The sequence below is a fragment of the Centruroides sculpturatus genome, unplaced genomic scaffold (assembly GCF_000671375.1).
Source record: "Centruroides sculpturatus isolate CEXI.00-Female unplaced genomic scaffold, Cexi_2.0 scaffold740, whole genome shotgun sequence".
NCBI classification, from domain to species: Eukaryota; Metazoa; Arthropoda; class Arachnida; order Scorpiones; family Buthidae; genus Centruroides; species Centruroides sculpturatus.
The window spans coordinates 361,710-370,133 of record NW_019385071.1 but is presented as its reverse complement, the minus strand read 5'-3'; the positions used below and the strand labels follow the sequence as shown (position 1 = coordinate 370,133).

The window sequence follows — 8,424 nt, the reverse complement described above, 5'->3', positions numbered from 1 at the left end:
TAATTTTTAAATGAGTTTCAATAACGGAATTCCTGCCCTGATAAAAGTTTCAGCAATATCAATAAAAACTTGTATATTTCAAGAACTGACTGCATTTTGTGAGGCGTTCTTTTTCTTCAATAAACTTTATTTTATCCCGACACCGCGAGGCATACTCTGGTAAAGTACAGGGTTGCCTTTTTGCTTATAAATGGCAAGATTCCGAAATTAAGAAACAGTCAAGTACATTGCTACGTTCTTGTGACAAACAAACGACTTACAGAACCTGGTGCCATTACTAGTTTTCGATCCATCGGTGAAAACTTTCATTATAATATGGTTGCTGTCTTTTGTTATTTGTTAGGAAGTAATGTTATGAATTACGTAAGTAAACAGATTACGTAGTGAGTCTCACACTTTCATGTAAATAAAAACATCTTATTGTAAATATTCTTTATTTCCATAAGTAAAAATTCCAACTACAATTAAATTTATATTCCTGTTTAATTAACACGTTTACGTGAAGCAATACAAAGAAATAAACATCGTCACAATGCCCAACTGCAATATTTAATTATTTTTTAATTTTCGTGATTTTTTATACACCAGCACTTCGTATACAATTAATTGGAATCTCAGAGTCGTAAAGTATTCAATATCCAATCTCGATTTTAATCTATCTAACACCGTTTTCGAGATTAACGATAGACAGGCAACACTCAGACAAAAGACAGATTGTCAATAGTAAAAATATTTTTGCCTAATTAAAATTTATTAAAGTATTTTATTACATTTGAAACAGCATTACGTAGGACTAATATACTTTAAAACATTTTAAAACTTTAATTAATTAACTGACATTAAAAAGAATTAAATTGCATTATTCTTCGCTGTGTATAGAAATAAATGAAAATAAAAATACATAGATTCGATTTCAATGTTTCCGAATTACGAAAATTTAGGAAAAACGTTTTTAGAAATTCTACGGAAAGTGAATGACAACATCTTTTCTGGAACACTCCTGAAAATAATACAAACAATTAATAAAGTAAAAAAATATAAAAATAGATCAAAAAGTAAAATAATTTTGTGTCTATTAATACAAGAAAAAAATCTGGAAATTTTCGAACTAATTTGATCCTGTTACTTCTCTAAACATTTTTCAGGAGTGCATAAAACCACTTAACCTTAAGCCCCTTCGTAATGAGTAACATTATTGAAAGCTATGGCCAGCAATGCTCTACGGTTCATTAGAACTATTTACTTTTCTCACGGTTTTTCCAGTATAAAGACAGAAGAACCTGACAAGTAAAAGGGCTTGTATAGCCTGTATAAATTATACAAAAGATAAAAATAATACTCTCAAGTAGATGTAATCCAAAACGACCCGTAGAAGCCGATTATAATCAACCACCTTTCTGTGGGTGATCGAATCTCATTACTTTTGTTTTAGAAACATCTATAGTTAATCCATAGCCACAGCAATATTTCTCCAGAATTGCAATTTTACTTTGTAACATTTGTGGGGTATCAGAAAGAATTACAGTGTCGTCAGCATATCAGAGCATTAACCACCAAACAGTGAGCGACGCTTCTATTTCATGTGTTTCTCATCAAGTTTACATTTGTATAATTTAATGTTAGTTAAAAATTACGTTAATTATAATTACATCGAAATAAAATTATAAAATTATTCACTATTTTCTATGTACTTTTTAAACTTTACCTTTGTAAAATTTTAGCCTCAATGTTAAGACTTTACACACGTCTGAGTGTTTAACAAATGTCGTAGAAAAATTGGTGAAGCGAGATTGAAATGTAAAGCACAGAGAAAACATCTAAATAAAGAAAAATTTGGGAGTGCCATGTTTTGACTGAACGCCAACTTTTTCTCTTTGTTATATGTAATAGAAGAAATATTAAAAGAAAACAAAAATTCACGATTTTATAAAATTAAATCTCAGTTACAGTTTAGGTGTTCAAAAATTCTTAAACAGTTCAGGTGTTTCAGAATTGTGGTTCGACTATCAATCAAAAAATATAAAAGATATATTCGATAATATACCATTTTTCAAGGTAAAATCACAATTTTATTGCTATTTAGTTTAGTATTTATAAAATGAGAAAACTTACAGTGAAAATTTTTCACTCGTTCAATGATTTATACCAGTAAACGTATACATCGTCTTCTTCAGGAATCACTTTATCGGGTGCTGCAAAATATATAAAAATATAATTTCGTATGGCATATTTGTAAAATATTTGTAAGAATCGAATTAAGAATAACATTAAACAATTATATCTATATCTATATCTATATATAAAAATGGACGTGTGTGTCCCTATATTTCACTTTTTCGCCAAAACTACACATCGCACGTGAATGGTGTTTGTATGTGGTGGTAGCCCCAAGTCTCATTTCGTGCATAGGGGTGGTTGCGTCTCGATAGCTATAAGGGTGCGGGAGATATGAGGCTGAAAGTGGTTGAAAGTGGCTTTCTATTTCGAATGTTTTGTTCGAATTTGTTCGATTTTAATTCGAACAATGTTTGAATTTGTTCGAATTAAATTCGAACATAAAATTCGAATATTGGTTCGATTATAGAACGATTGTAAACGTTCCAGAAACGTTGAAAATAGTTCGTTTGACTGGACGTGAACTGGAGACGTTCAGAAATAGAATGGGGACCAGGTCTCTAATTAGTCTGGAAACGGGAGACCTAATTATTGCATTCTGTGAAAACGGGTAAGATTGGCTATAATGTAATTATCTTAATCTTCACTATCGTTACTTTTTTCCCACATATAAAAACTCAGCAAAGCGGGTCCTTGCAGCTAGTAAATAATAAAATGAATTAGAAAGAGAGCATAAAAATGACTGAAATACTTACATTGTTCAAAATAGATTGTCGAATTGTCGACTTTTTTATAAAGTTGCCAGTAAATTCTTTTTTCGGGATCATTGACTAGGCCGAATATCATATATATATACTTACCCCACGGATAATCATGATATTTAAATCTGAAACGATTTAAATGTCGTCTTATATAAAGATAATTGAATTAGTGGCATATAGTATAATTTTAATAATCTTAATACAGTAAATTCCCGGTATAGCAAACTCTGTAAAATTATTTACTATAGGCTTATACATTATAGTCGCGCCAATCCGAACTAATTGAGACAAGTGGTGATTCGGAATAACGGGGTTAAGAATATTGTGTGTACGTTTTGATGCCATTTTTTACTATTGTAAGATAGTGAATAGTAATAAATAGATAGTGAATAGTAAGTTTTCAGTGAATAATAGATATTTGAATTGTTGTTAAGTCAAAGACGGTGACAGAAAGAATGAGCAGCAATACACACGACACGTGAGTTATATCTAATTTATGTGTTTCGAGTATAGAGTAAAATACGTGCATTATTTTAAATAGAAAAATGATACAAACTTTTCAAATTACAAGGGGTTCGGCTTAGCCTGGGCGTAATGTACATAAAAAATAACGAACATGTGTTTACCGTATCGAGTGGTAATGATGTTAAGTCTATTGTAACTAATTTCGACTAGTATTTCTTAATGGATTATCGACTGAAAATAAATTCAATTATGAAACGATAAGAAATAAACAAGAATAGAATTTTATCATTTAAATTCTGAAATACTATGAAAGTGTTTACAAAATTAGCAATTGTAATCATGTTTGGACAATATAAATATCAATGAATGTATAATACATTTTCTATTACACTGAAAAAATGAACCAGCAGTGAGTTGCTCAACTTTCTCGGCAACATTTAAAATTTCGGTTGCCTCATCTGTTATCATATTGTATTAAAACAATTTTTTATATTTCTAGGTATTACAAAATAACAAAAAGCTGAATTTTGAGAGTAGAAATGAGTTTTATAAGAAATGCTAATAACGAGTGAAATCGACGTTGTCAAGTCCTACCCTACGGGAAATACACACGACCCCTTTTATTTCCCTACCTCCTCGACCTTTAAAATTTAACAACGTTGATCCCCCTGATAAGCAAAACAGCCTGCAAAATTTTAGAAATTTTTCAAAAAAGCACAGGAATTATTAAACTTCAACGGACGTGAACAAAATCCTACATCCCACACACTAACATCGAAATATACAGAAATTTCATTAAATATTTTTGCATTTGTTGACATTTTGGGGAATAATTTTTTTCACCGATCGTCGTAATTTCCCTCCGTTATATATATCAACCGAGAATGTAAAAATAAATTAATGAACAGTTTTATCATAGATATTTCAATAATTCATGCGCTATATGTTCTACGTTCTGTAATACATAAAATACGTAGAGTGGAAAGCCAAACCATTAGACATAGATATATAAAAAATTTTACTCTAATTAGTATTAATGTAGATGATAATTTCTCTCTCTCATTTCTTCAATATTCATCTAACACCGTTAATAAATAAATAAATCTATTGATTTGTTAATACTGTAAAACATGCAATTAGCTGACACCCAGGCCCAAAAGTGACGAAATTACTTGCTTCGTCTGGAAAATTGACAATGCAATGGTAATCATTAAGAGGAGTAATCTCATGTCCTCGTCTTCTACACACTAAGGTATTGTATTAATAAAGAAAACTGGTCTTAATTAATAACTTTAAGCAAAAGCCACGAAACTATCTTTTTTAATATAAGAATTGATGTGTGCGTAAGAATTTCATGGAGAAAAAAACAAATCATAAAAACTTACCGAAATTTATTATCTAATTCTGAAGCTAATCGCATGACATCGTAAAACGTCGAATTAACGGGAACGTTCAATAAAATATTAGAAATGATATCTTTATCTTGTCCAACGAAAATAAAGTAGCTAACACGGTGCTTCGGGACATTTTTAGAATCGATTTCTTCCTGCATTGTAACGTTGCCTGAAAAGATTTAATAATAATCAATGTGGAAACTGTAAATACCAAAAGAAATCCAGATACCAACGTGGTTCGACCATAGAGCATTTTAATTTTCCCAAATCGACAAATTTTTTTCTATTCAGTATTGGAAGTATTAAGTAAGTTGCCAAACTATCCCCGAAGGATCCGTCTTGATTTTGTTGCGAAATGATATAATCAATGGCTTTGCTTACAATCCGTTCTTTTGCGATGCGGACGTTTAAATCAACGGAAAATAGCGCCTATTAATATAAATCGACGTAATAGAATTAATAAAACAAAATACACACAGTGTACTTACGTAGTAATGAATTATTGAAACTTACGTGCATTAAAATGGCAGTTGTGTGCAAATTTCCGAAGCTACCGTCTTCATTCTGTAACGTAGTTAATTGCTCTTTTATTGAGCTAAAAGATCGAACCTTTCTATTATACTTAAAAGTTTCATCCGTGGAACAGTTTATTTGGCATGACTTAGTTCGGTTTTCCATACACCACAACGCCATTATCGCATATGCCCGAGTATCTGTACAAAATTTTAAAAATTAAATATATCGAACTTTTAAAATTTTATAAGAAAGACGATTAGAAAAATTTCAATATTATAAATTTGCCTTTTTTCAATAATTTGATATTTGTCCTTTATCTGTGCACGTGTCCGAATCGAAGAATAAATATTATTATTAAATCTTCGGACACTTTGTACATTTTACTTATGTTATATAAGCGACATTAATACAATGATTTGTAATATGTTTGAATTTAGGTAAGAAAATTCTTATTTTTAACATAAATACATAAACAACTTTTTGACAAAATGTACACCTTACGAAGGCTGTTCGGAAAGTTCGCAGCCTCACATAGAAAAACAAACAAAATAATGTTAAAACTTTTTTTATTTTTCAATGTAGTCTCCTCTGTTTGCAATGCACTTATTCCAGCGATGTTCTAGCTTTTTTATGCCATCACAATAGGTCGATTTGTCAAGGTGTGCAAAATACTCGTTCACTTCAGAGATGACTTCGTCATTTGAGTGGAATCTCTTTCCAGCCAAGAATTTTTTTAGGTTTGGAAAGAAATGGAAGTCACTGGGGGCCTAATCAGGTGAGTACGGTGGATGCGGAACTAATTTGAAGCGAAGTTCGTTTATCTTTTGTTCAGTGATTCTGGCGGAATGTGCAGGTGCATTATCGTGGTGGAACAGAACTTTTTTCTTCTTCAAGTGTGGCCTCTTTTCTTCGATTTCTTTCTTCAGTTTTTCCAAAAGTTCACAGTAATAGACAGCATTAATGGTCTTTCCTCTTTCTAGGTAGTCAATAAAGATGATGCCTTTAGCATCCCAAAAAACCGAGGCCATCACTTTACCCGCTGATGGAACTGTCTTTGCCTTCTTTGGTGGTGGCGAACTGTGGTGTTTCCATTGCTTCGACTGTTCTTTTGTTTCAGGAGTGTAGTAATGGATCCACGTTTCGTCAGTAGTCACAAACCGACGCAAGAAATCCTGTGGGTTTTTCTGGTAGAAGTCCAAACACTCCTTTGACATCAAAGTGCGAACACGTTTTTGCTCGGCGGTCAGCAGATGCGGCACCCACCTTGCTGAGACCTTCGTCATACCCAAATCTTCGGTTAGGATGTGGTGCACTCGGTCGACAGAGATGCCTGTTGTCTCAGCTATCTCACGCGTTTTCAAACGGCGATCTGCTAATACCAAATCGTGAACTTTGTCGATGTTTTCTTCAGTGACAGCAGTTGACGGCCGTCCGCTGCGAGGGTCATCTTCCACACTTTTTCTGCCAGATTTAAAAAGGGCTGTCCATTTTTTCACAGTGGTGTACGAAGGAGCAGACTCTCCTAAAACTTCATCCATGTCAGCTTTAATTTGAGATGGGGGTCAACCCTTTTTTCGTCAGGTATTTTATGACCGCACGAGTTTCCATCTTCTCCATTTTTGACAAAGCATGTGCACACTGACTATCTGCTAAGCTGTCTTGGAAAAACTTTTTGACAAATCAAGCGGAAATTGGTATCGTATCTTTAGCAAAGATGGCTGAATTATTCCCGCCTAAAAATTAAATTGATCGCAGCGCCGCATATAGGCAAGGCCGCGAACTTTCCGAACAGCCCTCGTACAATTAACCTAATGCTGTTGATAACGTTGCATTACTATACTTATCTGTAGCTTTAGCTCGCTTCTAGGTAAATGCTGAATATGCTACAGACGTGTGTACCTTATAGTGTAGCTATAGGTAACCTACTGTACATATCAATAGCGTATTATGTATTTGCAAGATGTCTAATACCATACATGCAGCGGTAAAAATATAATTTTATTAATTAAGAAAATTAAATGTAAAATTATATATAAAATTTTTATTATATGAAACACACATAAGATTGATTAGATATTAGAATCTAAAACATATTTTTTCTGTTTATAAACTTTTACTAATCAAATCAGATATTTATCATTACCTGTCAAGTATGGTGAATTCTTTTTCGTTAATGTAATTTCTTCTAATTTTCTTACTTGCCGTATCGGAAGAGTTTGATTTGAATTAAAAATTGCCAATGCAACCATAGGATTAATTGATTTTGTCTTTTCCATTTTCTCTTTTAATAATTCAACTAAATCGAACCCTTGAAAGTTTCTCGGATCAGAACAAATTGCCAGTAACGAATGTACGTACGATGCTACTTCTTATGCCTCGATATTTTCTACGCCCTTTCTGAAAAACGTATAGGCCTATATATTTTTACCTAAAACAAGTAAACAATCGTCAAGTATATAATATTTTGCATTACGTGAGTAATGCTCCAGAAAGTTGAAGTTTTAGTTGCTTAAACATTAATTGACTTTCTGTTAGATCGAAATTCAGGCTATCGGAGAGACGAAGTGTGACAATGGCTCGACTGGTGTCCTTTCCCCAACCCCAATCTGATCTTCGTTGCTTAATCAACCAAGAAAGCCCTTTTCTTCTACTTTCTCTTACTCCAGGTATATCTTCGATTCGATAACCTTTTATTTCTAAAATAATTACTGTTTATAGCTGATTTTTGATATTTATGTAAATATAATTACAACTTACGGCAATCGCGTTCGTCAGACCCATCTGTACAGTCTAAGTCACCGTCGCATACATATGAAATTGGAATGCACTTTCCATTATTTTTACAAAAACTTTGATCATTTTCACAATAGGGGTAATCTGTAAATGGATAAATACTTCATAATAAGATAGTTACTTTCATAAAATATTTTTTAATGTTTGTAACAACATATTCCATGTTAAGAATCATATTAACATGAATGAAATGAATGTTCTGTCTGAAGCGTTTACGTTTAAAAGAAAACACTTATGGATTTTTATATTCGCGTGATATGTTCTTGAATTTGTATACCAGGGGTGGCAGAAAAGAGTTCAGTGGGAGCCGAATTGTAGGTTGTGCAAAATGCATGGAAGCCACAGTTCTGTACTTTTTTTTTTCTGTACCGCACTTCTGT

General features: G+C 32.5%; 1 pseudogene; it reads right to left on the bottom strand.

Annotated features, from left to right (window-relative positions):
- Positions 1-206: 206 nt before the first annotated feature.
- Positions 207-8,424, bottom strand: part of LOC111634222 — a 10,688-nt pseudogene continuing 2,470 nt past the window's right edge.